Source organism: Oncorhynchus keta, chromosome 6, assembly GCF_023373465.1.
Source record: "Oncorhynchus keta strain PuntledgeMale-10-30-2019 chromosome 6, Oket_V2, whole genome shotgun sequence".
Taxonomy (NCBI): domain Eukaryota; kingdom Metazoa; phylum Chordata; class Actinopteri; order Salmoniformes; family Salmonidae; genus Oncorhynchus; species Oncorhynchus keta.
In genome coordinates, this window is record NC_068426.1 from 44,065,028 (window position 1) to 44,086,406 (window position 21,379).

A 21,379-nucleotide genomic window follows, 5' to 3' on the forward strand; every position below is an offset into this window, starting at 1 on the left:
AGGAGTGGATCAGCTTTAATATTGATCGCCTGAATCTGATCACCACACTGCATACTGCATAGGGAGTGGATCAGCTTTAATATTGATCGCCTGCATCTGATCACCACACTGCATACTGCATAGGGAGTGGATCAGCTGTAATATTGATCGTCTGCATCTGATCACCACACTGCATACTGCATAGGGAGTGGATCAGCTTTAATATTGATCATCTGCATCTGATCACCACACTGCATACTGCATAGGGAGTGGATCAGCTTTAATATTGATCATCTGCATCTGATCACCACACTGCATACTGCATAGGGAGTGGATCAGCTTTAATATTGATCGTCTGCATCTGATCACCACACTGCATACTGCATAGGGAGTGGATCAGCTTTAATATTGATCATCTGCATCTGATCACCACACTGCATACTGCATAGGGAGTGGATCAGCTTTAATATTGATCGCCTGCATCTTATCACCACACTGCATACTGCATAGGGAGTGGATCAGCTTTAATATTGATCATCTGATCACCACACTGCATACTGCATAGGGAGTGGATCAGCTTTAATATTGATCGTCTGCATCTGATCACCACACTGCATACTGCATAGGGAGTGGATCAGCTTTAATATTGATCGCCTGCATCTGATCACCACACTGCATACTGCATAGGGAGTGGATCAGCTTTAATATTGATCGTCTGCATCTGATCACCACACTGAATACTGCATAGGGAGTGGATCAGCTTTAATATTGATCATCTGCATCTGATCATCACACTGCATACTGCATAGGGAGTGGATCAGCTTTAATATTGATCGTCTGCATCTGATCACCACACTGCATACTGCATAGGGAGTGGATCAGCTTTAATATTGATCGTCTGCATCTGATCACCACACTGCATACTGCATAGGGAGTGGATCAGCTTTAATATTGATCATCTGATCACCACACTGCATACTGCATAGGGAGTGGATCAGCTTTAATATTGATCATCTGATCACCACACTGCATACTGCATAGGGAGTGGATCAGCTTTAATATTGATCATCTGATCACCACACTGCATACTGCATAGGGAGTGGATCAGCTTTAATATTGATCATCTGATCACCACACTGCATACTGCATAGGGAGTGGATCAGCTTTAATATTGATCGTCTGCATCTGATCATCACACTGCATACTGCATAGGGAGTGGATCAGCTTTAATATTGATCATCTGATCATCACACTGCATACTGCATAGGGAGTGGATCAGCTTTAATATTGATCATCTGATCATCACACTGCATACTGCATAGGGAGTGGATCAGCTTTAATATTGATCATCTGATCATCACACTGCATACTGCATAGGGGGTGGATCAGCTTTAATATTGATCATCTGATCATCACACTGCATACTGCATAGGGAGTGGATCAGCTTTAATATTGATCATCTGATCATCACACTGCATACTGCATAGGGAGTGGATCAGCTTTAATATTGATCATCTGATCACCACACTGCATACTGCATAGGGAGTGGATCAGCTTTAATATTGATCATCTGATCATCACACTGCATACTGCATAGGGAGTGGATCAGCTTTAATATTGATCATCTGATCATCACACTGCATACTGCATAGGGAGTGGATCAGCTTTAATATTGATCATCTGATCATCACACTGCATACTGCATAGGGAGTGGATCAGCTTTAATATTGATCATCTGCATCTGATCATCACACTGCATACTGCATAGGGAGTGGATCAGCTTTAATATTGATCATCTGATCACCACACTGCATACTGCATAGGGAGTGGATCAGCTTTAATATTGATCATCTGATCACCACACTGCATACTGCATAGGGAGTGGATCAGCTTTAATATTGATCATCTGCATCTGATCACCACACTGCATACTGCATAGGGAGTGGATCAGCTTTAATATTGCGGATAGATTGTTGCTTCCCCATATATTTTGGGAGTAAATATATACACTTGCCAGTAAAAGGTTTTATAACATCTGCTTATTCAAGAGTTTTTCTTTATTTTTTACTATTTTCTACATTGTAGAATAATAATGAAGACATCAAAACTATGAAATAACACATCTGGAGTCATGAAGTAACCAAAAAAAGTGTTTAACAAATCAAAATATATTTTATATTTGAGATTCTTAAAATAGCCACACTTTGCCTTGATGACAGGGTTGCACACTCTTCACTCTTGGCATTCTCTCAACCAGCTTCATGAGGTAGTCACCTGGAATGCATTTCAATTAACAGGTGTGCCTTCTTAAATGTTCATTTGTGGAATTTCATTGTTTCTTAATGTGTTTGAGCCAATCAGCTGTGTTGTGACAAGGTATGGGGGGGTATACAGAAGATGGTCTTTTTTCCAAATAGGGCTAAGTCCATATTATGGCAAGAACAGCTCAAATGACAGTCCATCATTCCTTTAAAACATAAATATGGAACATTTCAACAACTTTGAAAGTTTCTTCAAGTTCAGTTGCAAAAACCATCAAGCGTTATGATGAAACTGGCTCTCATGAGGACCGCCACAGGAAAGGAAGACCCAGAGTTACCTCTGCTGCAGAGGATAAGTTCATTAGAGTTACCAGCCTCAGAAAAAGCAGCTCAAATAAATGCTTCACAGAGTTCAAGTAACAGACACATCTCAACATCAACTGTTCAGAGGAGAGTGCGTGAATCAGGCCTTCATGGTCTAATTGCTGCAAAGACACCACAACTAAAGGACACCAATAATAAGAAGAGACTTGGTTGGGCCAAGAAACACGAGCAATGGACATTAGACCGTTGGAAAATAGTCCTTTGGTCTGGAATCCAAATTGGAGATTTTTGCAGTTTGGATCAAGAGTGTCTCCCCCTTTGAAGAGGGGGATGACCGCAGCTGCTTTCCAATCTTTGGGAATCTCAGACGACACGAAAGAGAGGTTGAACAGGCTAGTAATAGGGGTTGCAACAATTTCGGCAGATAATTTTCGAAAGAAAGGGGCCAGATTGTCTAGCCTGCCGGGGCGGCAGCGTAGCCTAATGGTTAGAGCGTTGGACTAGTAACCGGAAGGTTGCAAGTTCAAACCCCCGAGCTGACAAGGTACAAATCTGTCGTTCTGCCCCTTACCCCACTGTTCCCAGGCAGTCATTGAAAATAAGAATATGTTCTTAACTGACTTGCCTGGTAAAATTAAAAATTAAATTTGTAGGGGTCCAGATTTTGCAGCTCTTTCAGAACATCAGCTGACTGGATTTGGGAGAAGGAGAAATGGGGATGGCTTGGCATCATCTACTGATGGGATGAGATCAATGTCCTTCCAGGATACCCCGGTCAGGTCGATTAGAGAGGCCTGCTCACTGAAGTGTTTCAGGGAGCGTTTGACAGTGATGAGTGGAGGTCTCTTGACAGCTGACTCATTACCCTTGAATGAGTAGACATGTCCAAACTTTTGACTGGTAAAGTTCTTCTTTTAAATGTTCTACATACTTCATTTTTGGTTTTAGTAATTTAAAATGACACTGAAAACATTTTATCATCAGTGGTGTCATTGATTTAGCAGTGCTGCTGCTAAATGAATACAGGGTAAACAGTGGATATGCTTTTAATGTCTCATCTACTGTGAACTGTCACAGAGATCAGGATGAACCTTGAGATACTGGCTCAGATTCACTCTCTCCAATCTCTAATGACTCTTTGACTGTATGTGCAATGTGCACTGTAGATGGTCACGGAATTGTGGTTAAGTGTGCATGATTAATGGAAGCAGTTGTATTCACATTAGTGCTTCAAACAACTAATTGACCGAGGTTGGTTCAATTATTTGAATTCCATTTTGTTCTGTTTTTCGATGTGCAGTTTCTGTAGAGATACATTAGATGAAGCCTGGACTGTGTGATGTAGTAGGGAGTTGTAGTTTCCAACAGGCCAACATTCTACATAGTTTAGTGGGAAAAAAATGGTAGTTAACTACAATGACCGTAATCCATTGTTTCGTGAGCCTGAAAATACATTATCTAAGAAGTATTCAGCAGTCATAAAAGTATGCCTTATTTACTTTGAAGAAATACTCAAAATGGGGATTTTGTCAGACAGCATAGGCAGCAGCGCAAGGAGATGACTTGGAACGAAATAATAAAGTCATCAAATACAACAAATATTTTATTAAAGTAAAGTAATGTGAATAAATGATGTTTAATAAGTGATAAGCAGCGATGGGCAGTCACTACCATTACGGGACTTGTATTAATTGTTACAGCAGTCAACCCCATAATGCATAGTGCATTTAATGTCCCAAAACATTATCACAACCGAAATCAAAAAAAAAAATTTAATTGTCGAACCGAAACCGACCTCAAAAATCTCTAAGCACTAATCACATACAAGTCTTACTCTGTATGTATGTGTGTTAGTGTAGTTGGTGTTTTGCACTCGACACGTTCAGACGCTAGATCCCTCCCTTTCATATACGGACATGCAAAAGGATTTCTGTCCACACTCTTATGCACTTGTGTGTATTTTTGTTTGTGCACTTGTGTGTGACACGCATCTGCATACGCACACACCAAGAATGGTCTCGTCGTTTGATTCCTCACCTTCATGTGGATGTTTTCTCCTGTTTCCACAATCCCCAGTGCCGGCTTTCTCTCCTTAATTACCTTATTCACAGTCCTCTGAGACCCCTGTCTGCAGTTGGTGGAAAAGTCGCCCGTTCCGTTCCCCACCACCTCTGCTCACCCAGCAGCCCTATTAGAATACACAGACCGAGGCTGCAAATGTGTTCCCCTTTACAAAGAGCACAATTAAACACAGGCAGATGAAAAAGGACCGGGGAGGTCTCGCAGCGCCCGGGATACCTTTTAAAAAATGCAGATGGTCTTATCGACGGCTGTCGCGTGTTCTACACCCTTTTCTTTTTCTGTTATGATTGGTCTGGACAGGGCTGATGGCTGGAGCTGCCTTAGCAGTTAGCTTCCTTTCATCTTTTTTTAAATGATGTTCTTCTCTTGGAGTTCAATCTCCTGGTCAGGTGTCTTTTGTGATGGAATGGGCTTTTTTTTATGCGTAGGACTGAAGAGTGTCTGAATGGATGTATCTGAACTCACTAATCGTCCTTAGTAGATGGGCATTAGTCTTTGCTCCCAAGACTCAGAAAAGTTCTCAATCAGCAATGAAAACCACTTCCTCTGTCTCTGCAGTTTGTCAAATGGAGGCTTCTTCGTTTGCCCACAAATAGGAGCACTAAAATTATGGTCGTTTTAATGATAATAGGTGCTTTTTACATGACTACAAGAAAGACTGATGAAACAGGGTGAAAAAACCTGAAACACAATTGGGGGTGTAATGTTTTGTACTAGATTACACTACACTCACAAGCACATTAAACACAATAACCCCCATCAACATGAAAATGCATGCTGGGGCAGAGAGAGGATTGCCTTGACTCCATGTGAACTGTGTAGAAGCTATTTTTATGTTGCCCTGACATCCTTAGAAATTGTGTCGATCATGAGAAGAGAAACTATCGACGTGGGGTCAGAATGTGCATAGTCCTAGCCTGACATAGAATGATGAGAGGAATTATATCCTTTGCATGGACATGTACCGTACACAATAAACTACATAAAATTGAGGTTGGAGTCATGAAAGTGACGTGTCATTTTCCACGTCATATAATCATCCCACTAGTTTTCAATGGCTCTATGTAGTTGCTGGATATTGTCTGGAACTGAAATACGCTGGCGTACATGTCGACCCAGAGCACTCCAAACATGCTCAATGGGTGACATGTCTGGTGAGTATGCAGGCCATGGAAAAACAGACATTTTAAGCTTCCAGAAATTGTGACAGATCCTTGTGACATGGGGCTGTGCATTGTCATGTTGAAACAGGAGGTGATGTCGGTGGATGAATGGCCCGGCAATGGGCCTCAGGATCTTGTCACGGTATCCCTGTGCATTCAAATTGCCATCGATGGAGTGCGGTTTCAACATGGCTACGAAAAGAAGTGTTCCGAGGCCTCTCCACTAAGGGTTGATACTTTTATGTTTTAACCTTTTGGTTCTTAACCTTTTGGATCTACTGGATCTAGCAACATTTGGGTGGCATACTTGGATATGTCTGGGAAAACGAGACAAAACGGTAAACAAGAAGACATGACGAAGACTAGCAAGAAGATGACGGATGCTAACGTTATGGAGATGCTAGTCACCAAATGGCTACACTATGCTCTGATTTCATGACCGAACTTCGTTCCCTGTGTCAAGCCTATGAGCTGAAATTATGACAGAAGTCCAGTCAACTATAACGACCCTACAAACCTCTATAGGAGACACAAACCCCCAAAATAAAAGATATGGAAACATTGTTGACCGACATCGATAAGCAGATACCAAATTGGAGACCAAAAAACGACGAGCTTACCTTCGAGAATGTGAAGCTAAAGGTTAGTCTAGATGAAAAGCAAAAACCGTTCCTGGAGACAGAACATAAGTGTGGAAGGAATCCCAGAAGGGCCTCTTTCCTGCAAGACGTCCTCGGCAGAGAGACGTTTGACAGGCCCCCAGTCAACGACAGGGCGCATCACACTCTAGCGGCAAAACCCAAGCCTGGTAGCCCTCCCAGAGCAATGCCGGTCTGCCAACATTACTTCCAGACCAAAAAGAGGACAGCTGAACTACAATGGCAAGCGGATCCATATCTTCCCAGATTACTGCATACAAATATGTGAAACCTTCACAAGGCAGGTGTTCGATTGGCCTGATACACCTGGCTAAATTGAGGAATGCTTTCCAGGGGGCTAGCCACACATTTAATGAGCCCCAGTCTGTGCTCACCTTCTACCGGGACAATGTCCACTCAACAGCAGCACACAACCCAGATCTGTGAAGGCTGCTAATTATATTTTTAGGGTGCACACATGGTCAGTTTATGGATGTGAACGGGGAGTAACTTTTATTTGCCATATTTGGGCAGTCCATGCACCGCCTCAAGCTCTGTCAGGTTGGATGGGGAGTATGGCTGCACAGCTATTTTCAGGTCTCTCCAGAGATGTTTTACAGACATTTAGAGACTTGTCCAGGAAGCCACTCCTGAATTGTCTTGGCTTTATGCTTAGGTTCATTGTCCTGTTGGAAGGTGAACCTTCAAATCAAATCAAATCAAATCAAATCAAATTGTATTTGTCACATACACATGGTTAGCAGATGTTAATGCGAGTGTAGCGAAATGCTTGTGCTTCTAGTTCCGACAATGCAGTGATAACCAACAAGTAATCTAACTAACAATTCCAAAACTACTGTCTTATACACAGTGTAAGGGGATAAGGAATATATATGTACATAAGGATATATGAATGAGTGATGGTACAGAGCAGCATACAGTAGATGGTATCGAGTACAGTATATACATATGAGATGAGTATGTAGACAAAGTAAACAAAGTGGCATAGTTAAAGTGGCTAGTGATACATGTATTACATAAGGATGCAGTCGATGATGTAGAGTACAGTATATACGTATGCATGTGAGATGAATAATGTAGGGTAAGTAACATTATATAAGGTAGCATTGTTTAAAGTGGCTAGTGATATATTTACATCATTTCCCATCAATTCCCATTATTAAAGTGGCTGGAGTTGGGTCAGTGTCAATGACAGTGTGTTGGCAGCAGCCACTCAATGTTAGTGGTGGCTGTTTAACAGTCTGATGGCCTTGAGATAGAAGCTGTTTTTCAGTCTCTCGGTCCCAGCTTTGATGCACCTGTACTGACCTCGCCTTCTGGATGATAGCGGGGTGAACAGGCAGTGGTTCGGGTGGTTGATGTCCTTGATGATCTTTATGGCCTTCCTGTAACATCGGGTGGTTTAGGTGTCCTGGAGGGCAGGTAGTTTGCCCCCGGTGATGCGTTGTGAAACTGAACCTTTGTACTTTGCTCCGTTCATCTTTCCCTTGATCCTAATAATAATAATATAATAACATAACAACATATAACATAATAAACGGCTCTCTATCCACCGGATGTGTACCAAACTCACCAAAAGAGGCAGTAATAAAGCCTCTCTTGAAAAAGCCAAACCTTGACCCAGAAAATATAAAAAACTAAATCGGCCTATATCGAATCTTCCATTCCTCTCAAAAAATGTAGAAAAGGCTGTTACACAGCAGCTCACTGCCTTCCTTAAGACAAACAATGTACATGAAATGCTTCAGTCTGGTTGTGCACTTGTGAAGGTGGTAAATGACCTTTTAATGCCATCAGACCGAGGATCTGCATCTGTTCTCGTGCTCCTAGACCTTAGTGCTGCTTTTGATACCATCGATCACCACATTCTTTTGGAGAGATTGGAAACGCAAATTGGTCTACATGGACAAGTTCTGGCCTGGTTGAGACCTCATCTGTCAGAAAGATATCAGTTTGTCTCTGTGAATGGTTTGTCCTCTGACAAATCAACAGTAAATTTCGGTGTTCATCAAGGTTCTGTTTTAGGACCACTATTATTTTCACTATATATTTTACCTCTTGGGGATGTAATTTGAAAACATAATGTTAACTTTCACTGCTATGAGGATGCTGTACATTTCAATGAAACATGGTGAAGCCCCAAAATTGCCCTCGCAAGAAGTCTGTGTTTCAGACATAAGGAAGTGGATGGCTGCAAACGTTCGACTTTTAAACTCGGACAAAACAGAGATGCTTGTTCTAGGTCCCAAGAAACAAAGAGATCTTCTATTGAATCTGACAATTAATCTTAATGGTTGTACAGTCGTCTCAAATAAAACTGTGAAGGACCTCGGCGTTACTCTGGACCCTGATCTTTTTTGACATATCAAGACTGTTTCAAGGACAGTTTTTTTCCATCTATGTAACATTGCAAAAATCAGAAACTTTCTGTCCAAAGTTTTTATCCGGCTACCCGGATAAAGCACAAAATAAACTTCAGTTAGTGCTAAATACGGCTGCTAGAATCCTGACTAGAACCAAAATATGTGATCATATTATTCCAGTGCTAGCCTCCCTACACTGGCTTTCTGTTAAGGCAAGGGCTGATTTCAAGGTTTCATTGCTAACCTACAAAGCATTACATGGGCTTGCTCCTACATATCTCTCTGATTTGGTCCTGCCGTACAAACCTACACGTACGCTATGGTGTCATGACACGACAACGGTCACAAGACGCAGGCCTCCTAATTGTCCCTAGAATTTCTAAGCAAACAGCTGGAGGCAAGGCTTTCTCCAATAGAGCTCCATTTTTATGGAATGGTCTGCCTACCCATGTGAGAGACGCAGACTCGGTCTCAACCTTTAAGTCTTTACTGAAGACTCATCTCTTCAGTGGGTCATATGATTGAGTGTAGTCTGGCCCAGGAGTGTGAAGGTGAACGGAAAGTCTCTGGAGCAACGAACCGCCATTGCTGTCTCTGCCTGGCCGGTTCCCTCTTTCCACTGGGATTCTCTGCCTCTAACCCTATTAGAGGGGCTGAGTCACTGGCTTACTGGTGCTCTTTCATGCCGTCCCTAGGAGGGGTGTGTCACTTGAGTGGGTTGAGTCACTGATGTGATCTTCCTGTCCAGGTTGGCGCCCCCCCTTGGGTTGTGCCGTGACGGAGATCTATGTGGGCTATACTCGGCCTTGTCTCAGGATGGTTAGTTGGTGGTTGAAGATATCCCTCTAGTGGTGTTGAGGCTGTGCTTTGGCAAAGTGGGTGGGGTTATATCCTTCCTGTTTGGCCCTGTCTGGGGGTATCATCGGATGGGGCCAGAGTGTCTCCTGACCCCTCCTGTCTCAGCCTCCAGTATTTATGCTGCAGTAGATTATGTGTCGGGGGGCTAGGGTCAGTTTGTTATATCTGAAGTACTTCTCCTGTCTTATCCGATGTGCTGTGTGAATTTAACTATGCTCTCTCTAATTCGGTCTTTCTCTCTTTCTTTCTCTCTCTCGGAGGACCTGAGCCCTAGGACCATGCCTCAGGACTACCTGGCATGAGGACGCCTTGCTGTCCCCAGTCCACCTGGCTGCTGCTCCAGTTTCAACTGTTCTGCCTGCGGCTATGGAATCCTTACCTGTTCACCGGACGTGCTACCTGTCCCAAACATGCTGTTTTCAACTCTCTAGAGACAGCAGGAGTTGTACTCTTAACCTGTCTGGGATATGTGGGATGCTAGCGTCCCACCTGGCCAAAAGCCAGGGAAAATGCAGAGCGCCAATTTCAAATAAATTACTATAAAAATCTAACTTTCATTAAAACACACAAGCAAGATAGCAATTTAAAGCTACACTTGTTGTGAATCCAGCCAACATGTCAGATTTCAAAAAGGCTTTTCGGCGAAAGGATAGCACCTCCGTAAACGAAGAGAGAGAAGCATATTTCAAACCTGCAGGCGCGACACAAAACATAGAAATAAAAATATAATTCATGCCTTACCTTTGACGAGCCTCTTTTCTTGGCACTCCAATATGTCCCATAAACATCACAAATGGTCCGTTTGTTCGATTAATTCCGTCGATATATATCCAAAATGTCAATTTATTTGACACATTTGATCCAGAAAAACACAGCTTCCAACTTGCACAACGTGACTACAAAATATCTCAAAAGTGACCTGTAAACTTTGCCAAAACATTTCAAACTACTTTTGTAATATAACTTTAGGTATTTTTTTATGTAAATAATTGATAAAATTGAAGATGGGATGATCTGTGTTCAATACAGGAGGAAAACAAACTGTAGCATGCTTTCTGGTCACGAGCCTCTAATAGTACACTTCAAGTTACTCTTGTTCAAGATGGCCGTACTTCTTCATTACATAAAGGAAAAACCTCAACCAATTTCCAAAGACTGGTGACATCCAGTGGAAGCGGTAGGAACTACAAGAAGCTCCCTTAGAAATATGGATTCCCAATGAAAAATCATTGAAAAGAGAGTGACCTCAAAAAAAAACAAATCTGAATGGTTTGTCCTCGGGGTTTCGCCTGCTAAATAAGTCCCGTTATACTCACAGACATGATTCAAACAGTTTTAGAAACTTCAGAATGTTTTCTATCCACATCTACTAATAATATGCGTATCTTATCTTCTGGGGATGAGTAGCAGGCAGTTGAATTTGTGCATGCATTTCATTGGGACGTGAAAATACTGCCCCCTGTCACCAAGAAGGTAACAAGAAATTTGTGGAGTGGTTGAAAAACAAGTTTTAATGACTCCAACATAAGTGTATGTAAACTTCCAACTTCAACTGTATATACACCTTTTCTGAAAGGCCCCAGAGTCCGCCACACCACTAAGCAAGGCGCACCACCATTCAAGTGGCACCATGAAGACCAAGGAGCTCTCCTAACAGGTCAGGGACAAAGTTGTGGAGATGTTCAGTATCAAAGAGACCAAAGATAACCCTGAAGGAGCTGCAAAGCTCCACAGCGGAGATTGGAGTATCTGTCCATAGGACCACTTTAAGCTGTACACTCCACAGAGCTGGGGTTTATGTTAGAGTGGCTAGAAAAAGCCATTGCTTAAAGAAAAAAAAGAAGCAAACCCATTTGGTGTTCGCTAAATGGCATGTGGGAGACTCCCCATACATATGGAAGAAGGTACTGTGGTCAGATGAGACTAAAATTGAACTTTTTGGCCATCAAGGAAAACGCTATGTCTGGCGCCAACCCAACACCTCATCACCCCACGAATACCATCCCCACAGTGAAGCATGGTGGTGGCATCTGCAGGGACTGGGAAACTGGTCAGAAGGGAAGGAATGTTGGATTTTGCTAAATACAGGGAAATTCTTGAGGAAACCTGTTTCAGTCTTCTCGAGATTTGAGACTGGGAAAGGTTCACCTTTCAGCAGGACAATGACCGTAAGCATACTGCTAAAGCAACACTCGAGTGGTTTAAGGGGAAACATTTACATTTCTTGCAATGGTCTAGTCAAAGCCCAGACCTCAATCCCATTGAGAATCTGTGGTATATACACCAGCAGAACCCATTCAACTTGAAAGAGCTGGAGCAGTCTTGCCTTGAAGATTGGGCAAAAATCCCAGTGGCTAGATGTGCCACGCTTCTAGAGACATACCCCAAGAGACTTGCAGCTGTAGTTGCTACAAATGGTGGCTCTACAAATGATTGACTTTGGGGGGTGAATAGTTAATCATGCTCAAGTTTTCAGTTTTTTTTCTTATTTCTTGTTTGTTTCACAAGAAAAAATATTTTGTGTCTTCAAAGTGGTAGGCATGTTGTGTAAATCAAATGATACAAACCCCCCCAAAATCTATTTTAATTCCAGGTTGTAAGGCAACGAAAAAGGAAAAATGCCAAGGGGGTGAATACTTTTGCAAGCCACTGTATCAAGTGCCTTACAGTGTCTGTCTCAAAGGCAGCAAATCCCACCACTAACACCAAATATTAAGAGGAGAGACAGTCTCCCCAGATCAACAACCAATAGTGGTGTATATTTGATTGAATAGATGTTAAAAGTCAGGGTCAAACAACGTCACAATCAAAGTAGAGCAGGCCGCTCAGCAAGGAAGAAGCCACTGCTCCATAATGGGTCTTCCAAATGGACAACAAACCCAAGCATACTTCCAAAATGGCTATAGGACAACAAAGTCAAAGTATTGGTGTGGCCATCACAAAGCCCTAACCTCAATCCTATAGAACATTTGTGGGCAGAACTGAAAAAGCATGTGCGATCAAGGAGGCCTACAAACCTGACTCAGTTACACCAGCTCTGTCAGGAGGCCTACAAACCTGACTCAGTTACACCAGCTCTGTCAGGAGGCCTACAAACCTGACTCAGTTACACCAGCTCTGTCAGGAGGCCTACAAAGCTGACTCAGTTACACCAGCTCTGTCAGGAGGCCTACAAACCTGACTCAGTTACACCAGCTCTGTCAGGAGGCCTACAAAGCTGACTCAGTTACACCAGCTCTGTCAGGAGGAATGGGCCATAATTCACGCAACTTATTGTGGGAAGCTTGTGGAAGGCTACCTGAAACATTTGACCCAAGTTAAACAATTTAAAAGGCAATGCTACCAAATACTAATTGAGTGTATGTAAACTTCTGACCCACTGCGAATGTGATGAAAGAAATAAAAGCTGATATAAATAATTCTCTCTACTATTATTCTGACATTTCACATTCTTAAAATAAAGTAGTGATAAAATTCCCTAAAACAGGGAATTTTTACTAGGATTAAATGTCAGGAATTGTGAAATCCTGAGTTTTTAAATGTATTGGGCTAAGGTGTATATACAATTCTGACTTCAACTGTAGCCTAACCTATATTAAAAATAAAAAATTGCTAAAGTAAAGTAAAATAGCCTAGTAATTACGGCCTTTTGCCTACCTTGAGACCCATCTAAAGGAGCAAATTAGCAGGAAAGTCATTGGGCTTTTGCCTATTTATGAAAAAATGAAAAAGAACCTCAGTTCAATAAATAAAAGCTTAGTTACATCACACCATTATGCTTACTTTGTATTCCATGGCATGATAGACAGTTCCATCCCGAAGTAGTCAGACAACTACTGTGCCTTCGGAAAGTATTTAGACCCCTTGACTTTTTTCCAGATTTTATTACGCTAGAAGCTTATTCTAAAATGGATTAAAGACATTTTCTTCCTCAGCCATCTACACACTATACCCCATAATGACAATGCGAAAACAGGTTGTTTGACGTTTTTGAAAATGTATTAAAAATAAAAACATACCTTATCTACATAAGTATTCAGACCCTTTGCTATGAGACTCGAAGTTGAGCGCCGGTGCATCCTGTTTCTATTGATCATCCTTGAGAGGTTTCTACAACTTTATTGGAGTCCACCTGTGGTAAATGTTATTGATTGGTCATGATTTGTTAAGGTACATATACCTGTCTATATAATGTCCCACAGTTGACTGTGCATGTCAGAGCAAAACCCAAGCCATGAGGTCGAAATAATTGTCAGTAGAGCTCCGAGACAGGATTGTGTCGAGGCACAGAACTACTAAAACATTTTTGCTGCATTGAAGGTCCCCAAGAACGCAGTGGCCTCCATCATTCTTAAATGGAAGAAGTTTAGAACCACCAAGACTCTTCCTAGAGCTGGCCGCCCAGCCAAACTGAGCAATCAGGGGAGAACGGCATTGGTCAGGTAGGTGACCAAGAACCCGATGGTCACTCTGACAGAGCTCCAGATTTCCTCTGTGGAGATGGGAGAACCTTCCAGAAGGACAACAATTTCTGCAGCACTCCACCAATCAGGCCTTTATGGTAGTGGCCAGACGGAAACAACTATTCAGTAAAAGGCATATGACAGCCGCTTGTAGTTTACCAAAAGGCACCTAAAGACTCTCTGAAAGATATTTGGAATCTGTTTGGGAAGCTGGACAGGTAGGATGACTGACAATATTGAAGGTGAACAGGTGGTCATGGGTCAGGTGACAGAGAAATGGATGAGACTGATTCAGGAATTCCTTTAACCACAAAGTGGTATATTTTCTGGGTAGTTTGTCTATGCTACATAACAAAGGAAACAGAATAACATGTATCCAATGAAATTAAAATCAGAAAGTCAAAATCGTAACAATCATTCTCATTATTAACAGAAAGAGGTCATTCAGCAATAAGGTTCCATAGGAATTCAATATGAAGCAGAATGGAGTCATTTAGGATCATAACCATTCCTCATAATCATTCAATTGCAAATAAATCGATCAGTTATTCAATCTATAAATCTCCATCAGTTTGATATCAGAATTTATCAATTCAGAAAATAATAATTATGTTTCATATTTCAACCTTCCACGTTTGAAGTTTTAACCCAGCAAAAAAGAGGCATCAATGTTTGTAAATGAGTTTACACAGAGGGGTAGGGGAGAGCACCAGGCTTCTCTTTTGTCTAACGTCTTGTCAAAGTGTGAGTGACAGATGCCATACTGTAAGTTAAGAGGGCCTGACAGACAGTGCCTTGCAAAAGGATTCATCCCCCTTGGTGTTTCTCCTATTTTGTTGCATTACCATCTGCAATTTAAATGGATTTTTATTTGGATTTCATGTAAAGGACTCAAAATAGTCCAAATTGGTGAAGTGAAATTAAAAAAATTAAAAAACTGAAAAGTGTTGTGTGCATATGTATTCACCCCCTTTGCTATGAAGCCCCTAAATAAGATCTGGTTCAACCAATTACCGTCAGAAGTCACATAATTTGTTAGATTGCACACAGGTGGACTTTATTTAAGTGTCACATGATCTCAGTATACAGTTGAAGTCGGAAGTTTACATACACCTTTACATAATGTTTTTTATAATCAATCCTCAAGGTGTTTTTCAAATATCTATTCGATAATATATCAACCGGGACAATTGTCTTTTCAGTAGGAGCGAGAGGAACAATGGCCGCCTTTGTCTATTATGCACAAATCACTCTGAGAGCCACCACCTGACCACTGACGCAATGTTGTCGTTCGCACTCATTTTTTCCAAATAAAAGCCTGAAACTATGTCTAGTGGCTGTAGACACATTAGGGAAGCCATAGAAAAAGGAATCTGGTTGATATCCCTTTCAATGGTCAATAGGGATGCATAGAATGCAGAGGTTTCAAAATAAGAGTCACTTCCTGATTTGGATTTTTCTCAGGCTTTCGCCTGCAATATCAGTTATGTTATACTCACAGACAATATTTTTACAGTTTTGGAAACTTTAGAGTGTTTTCTATCCTAAGCTGTCAATTATATGCATATTCTAGCATCTTGTCCTGACAAAATAGCCTGTCTACTTTGGGAATGTTTTGTTTCCAAAAATGAAAATAGTGCCCAATTTGGTTTAAATAATGCAAAAACAAAGTGTTGAAGAAGAAAGTAAAAGTGCAATATGTGCCATGTAAGAAAGCTAATGTTTAAGTTCCTTGCGCAGAACATGAGAACATATGAAAGCTGGTGGTTCCTTTTAACATGAGTCTTCAATATTTCCAGGGAAGAAGTTATAGGTTGTAGTTATTATAAGAATAATAGGACTATTTCTCTCTATACTATTTGTATTTCATATACCTTTGACTATTGGCACTTTAGTATTGCCAGTGTAATATTATAGCTTCTGTCCCTTTTCTCGCTCCTACCTGGGCTTGAACCAGGAACACATCGACAACAGCCACCCTCGAAGCAGCGTTACCCATCACACCACAAAAGCCTCGGCCCTTGCAGAGCAAGGGGAACAACTACTCCAAGTCTCAGAGCGAGTGACGTTTGAAACGCTATTAGCGCGCACCCCGCTAACTAGCTAGCCATTTCACATCGGTTACACCAGCCTAATCTCGGCAGTTGATAGGCTTGAAGTGATAAACAGCGCAATGCTTGAAGCATTGCGAAGAGCTGCTGGCAAAACGCACGAAAGTACTGTTTGAATGAATGCTTACGAGCCTGCTGGTGCCTCCCAAAGCTCAATCAGAATGCTCTATCAAATAATAGACTTAATTATAACATAATAACACACAGAAATATGAGCCTTAGGTCATTAATATGGTGGAATCCGGAAACTTGAAAACAAAACATTTATTCTTTCAGTGAAATATGGAACCATTCCGCATTTTATCTAACGGGTGGCATCCGTAAGTCTAAATATTCCTGTTACATTGCATAATCTTCAATGTTATGTCATAATTACGTAACATTCTGGCAAATTAGGCGGCCCAAACTGTTGCATATACCCTGACTCTGCTTGGAATGAACGCAAGAGAAGTGACACAATTTCACCAGGTTAATATTGCCGGCTAACCTGGATTTCTTTTAGGTAAATATGCAGGTTTAAAAATATATACTTCTGTGTGTTGATTTTATTTAAGGCATTGATGGTTATGGTTAGGTACAGTCGTGCACCGATTGTACTTTTTTTGCGAATGTGCTTTTGTTAAATCATCCCCCGTTTGGCGAAGTTGGCTGTCTTTGGTAGGAAGAAATAGTCTTCACACAGTTCGCAACGAGCCAGGCGGCCCACACTGCTGCATATACCCTGAATCTGTTGCAAGAGAAGTGACACATTTTCCATGTTAGCCGGCAATATTAAGTAAATACGCAGGTTTAAAAATATATACTTGTGTATCGATTTTAAGAAAGGCATTGATGTTTATGGTTAGGTACATGTTGGACCAACGATACGCACCGCATCGTTTATATGCAGGACACGCTAGAGAAACTAATAATATCATCAACCATGTGTAGTTAACTAGTGATTATGATTGATTGATTGTTTTTTATAAGATAAGTTTAATGCGAGCTAGCAACTTACCTTGGCTTCTTACTGCATTCACGTAACAGGCAGGCTCTTCGTGGAGTGCAATGTAAAGCATGTGGTTAGAGCGTTGGACTCGTTAACCGTAAGGTTGCAAGATAGAACACCCGAGCTGACATGGTAAAAATCTGTCGTTCTGCCCCTGAACAAGGCAGTTAACCCACCGTTCCTAGGCCATCATTGAAAATAAGAATGTTTTCTTAACAGACTTGCCTAGTTAAATAAAGGTGTAAAAAAAATAGATATATTAATTTTTTTATTTAAATCGGCCAAATCGGTGTCCAAAAATACAGATTTCCGATTGTTATGAAAACTTGATGTCGGCCCTAATTAATCGGCCATTTTGATTAATCGGTCGACCTCTAATGACAACACAGCATGGTAGCAACACAACATGACAACATGGTAGCAGCACAATGTGGTAGCAGCACAAAACATGTTACAAACATTATTGAGCACAGACAACAGCACCAAGAACAAGAAGGTAGAGACAAAAATATATAATTCAATGCAGCCTCAATTGTCAGTAAAATAATCCATGATTGAGTCTTTGAATGAAGATATTGAGATAAAACTGTTGTGGTTAGGGGTAACTACCTCCAGGCAGCAATACAGGCAGAAATTGTGGAGTCCAAGCCTCGGCAACGTCTCAGACGAGGACTAACAAATTTGCGACGGGATAAAAATGCCAGAAAGCTTTCGCCAAAAGGGGGACTGGGTGCTTGTGTAAGGGGGTCGAGACTAAATAAAAAATAACAATTCAAAAGGCCTAGTTGCAGTCGTACAGTATAACAAACAGAACTCATCCTCATAGAGAAATGTCACAATACCGACTTTTATCATCCTGGTCATCGTGGAGGAATCCAGCAAGGGGGATTCGCAAGTTTCAACTAATGATAACCTCTTCACAAGGTTACCTGAGGCTGCTAACGTTGACATGGCAGCTAATGTTAGGGATGCTAAGAACAGCGTTAGCGCCGCCGCTAAGAACAGCGTCAGCGCCGCCGCTGAGAACAACGTTAGCGACACCGCTGAGAACAACGTTAGCGACACCGCTAAGAACAACGTTAGCGAAGCTGCTGAGAACAACGTTAGCGACGCTGCTGAGAACAACGTTAGCGAAGCTGCTGAGAACAACGTTAGCGAAGCTTCCGAGAACAACGTTAGCGACGCCGCTGAGAACAACGTTAGCGACGCCGCTGAAAACAACGTTAGCGACGCCGCTGAGAACAACGTTAGGGAAGCTTCTGAGAACAACGTAAGCGAAGCTTCTGAGAACAGCGTCAGCGCCGCCGCTGAGAACAACGTTAGCGACACCGCTGAGAACAACGTTAGCGACACCGCTAAGAACAACGTTAGCGAAGCTGCTGAGAACAACGTTAGCGACGCTGCTGAGAACAACGTTAGCGAAGCTGCTGAGAACAACGTTAGCGAAGCTTCCGAGAACAACGTTAGCGAAGCTTCTGAGAACAACGTTAGCGACGCTTCTGAGAACAACGTTAGAGACGCCGCTGAGAACAACGTTAGCGACGCCGCTGAGAACAACGTTAGCGACGCTTCTGAGAACAACGTTAGCGAAGCTGCTGAGAACAACGTTAGCGAAGCTGCTGAGAACAACGTTAGCGAAGCTGCTGAGAACAATGTTAGCGAAGCTGCTGAGAACAATGTTAGCGAAGCTGCTGAGAACAATGTTAGCGACGCCGCTGAGAACAACGTTAGCGACGCTTCTGAGAACAACGTTAGCGAAGCTGCTGAGAACAACGTTAGCGAAGCTGCTGAGAACAACGTTAGCGAAGCTTCCGAGAACAACGTTAGCGACGCTGCTGAGAACAATGTTAGCGACACCGCTGAGAACAACGTTAGCGACACCGCTGAGAACAACGTTAGCGACACCGCTGAGAACAACGTTAGCGAAGCTTCTGAGAACAACGTTAGCGACGCCGCTGAGAACAACGTTAGCGACGCCGCTGAAAACAACGTTAGCGACGCCGCTGAGAACAACGTTAGGGAAGCTTCTGAGAACAACGTAAGCGAAGCTTCTGAGAACAACGTTAGCGACGCCGCTGAGAACAACGTTAGCGACGCCGCTGAAAACAACGTTAGCGACGCCGCTGAGAACAACGTTAGCGACGCTGCTGAGAACAATGTTAGCGAAGCTGCTGAGAACAACATTAGCGAAGCTGCTGAGAACAACGTTAGCGAAGCTTCCGAGAACAACGTTAGCGAAGCTTCTGAGAACAACGTTAGCGACGCTTCTGAGAACAACGTTAGAGACACCGCTGAGAACAACGTTAGCGACGCCGCTGAGAACAACGTTAGCGAAGCTTCCGAGAACAACGTTAGCGAAGCTGCTGAGAACAACGTTAGCGAAGCTGCTGAGAACAACGTTAGCGAAGCTGCTGAGAACAATGTTAGCGAAGCTGCTGAGAACAATGTTAGTGAAGCTGCTGAGAACAATGTTAGCGACGCCGCTGAGAACAACGTTAGCGACGCTTCTGAGAACAACGTTAGCGAAGCTGCTGAGAACAACGTTAGCGAAGCTGCTGAGAACAACGTTAGCGAAGCTTCCGAGAACAACGTTAGCGACGCTGCTGAGAACAACGTTAGGGAAGCTTCTGAGAACAACGTAAGCGAAGCTTCTGAGAACAACGTTAGCGACGCCGCTGAGAACAACGTTAGCGACGCCGCTGAAAACAACGTTAGCGACGCCGCTGAGAACAACGTTAGCGACGCTGCTGAGAACAATGTTAGCGAAGCTGCTGAGAACAACGTTAGCGACGCCGCTGAGAACAACGTTAGCGACGCCGCTGAAAACAACGTTAGCGACGCCGCTAAGAACAACGTTAGCGAAGCTGCTGAGAACAACGTTAGCGACGCTGCTGAGAACAACGTTAGCGAAGCTGCTGAGAACAACGTTAGCGAAGCTTCCGAGAACAACGTTAGCGAAGCTTCTGAGAACAACGTTAGCGACGCTTCTGAGAACAACGTTAGAGACGCCGCTGAGAACAACGTTAGCGACGCCGCTGAGAACAACGTTAGCGACGCTTCTGAGAACAACGTTAGCGACGCCGCTGAGAACAACGTTAGCGACGCTTCTGAGAACAACGTTAGCGAAGCTGCTGAGAACAACGTTAGCGAAGCTGCTGAGAACAATGTTAGCGAAGCTGCTGAGAACAATGTTAGCGACGCCGCTGAGAACAACGTTAGCGACGCTTCTGAGAACAACGTTAGCGAAGCTGCTGAGAACAACGTTAGCGACGCTGCTGAGAACAACGTTAGCGACGCTGCTGAGAACAATGTTAGCGAAGCTTCCGAGAACAACGTTAGCGAGACCCCCGCTGTCACTTTAACATCCACTGTAGCCGGCGGAGGGAGAAGATATAGATTCATACTTCCTTGCGAAAGAAGAAGAACCTTTCGTCAAATTTGGGCCGATTATCAGACTCCACCACAAAAACGGAGTGCACATTAATCCCACATACGACAATGATGTAAGATGTGCGGGGATGATTAGTCAGGTTTCTGACATGAGAGAGAGCCTTTTAGCGAAGCTGAAAGCCGAGAATTATCTTGTTGTTGTAATAGACGGAGACACTGATATATCTAACGCCGAATGCGAGATTGTCTACATGCGCTTGTAGGAGGATGGGAAGCCAGTCAAGCTCCTCGTCGGACAACAGACCCTTGAGCACTCCCATGCCATTAGTAAGTTGTTTCTCTTTATAGGCTTTATTCTTGTGTCAAGTTGAATTATTATTCGTAATGGAGATAGAATTTAGCTTGTCAGAAATACTTTTGTATAATTGTTATTTTATGTTGTCATTCGAAGTGTTTTGGATGCAACCAAGGCTACATTTCGTGCTGTTTGTCAAGAGGAGGATGGAGGGTCATGGATGAAGAAGTTCATCTCCTTCAGGGGCAGATGGTGCCTCCATGGGGGAGTGATTGCCCACCTGAGAGAGGCAGGGGGGCATATAATCACAATCCACTGTATGCCACATAGGTTTGTAACTGATAAATTCTCTATGATTTAGTTTTATTTGCTAGCAGAGAATGTTAAACAATACTGTGTGTGTCTGTGTGCGTGCGCTAAGCGCTGGAATGGTAAATAACACA

At 42.6% G+C, this 21,379-nt stretch overlaps 1 pseudogene; it reads right to left on the reverse strand.

The window, feature by feature from the left end:
• The window catches only part of LOC118385557 (serine/threonine-protein phosphatase 2A catalytic subunit beta isoform-like), a 369,785-nt pseudogene that overhangs the window by 128,898 nt on the left and 219,508 nt on the right, over nucleotides 1-21,379 (reverse strand).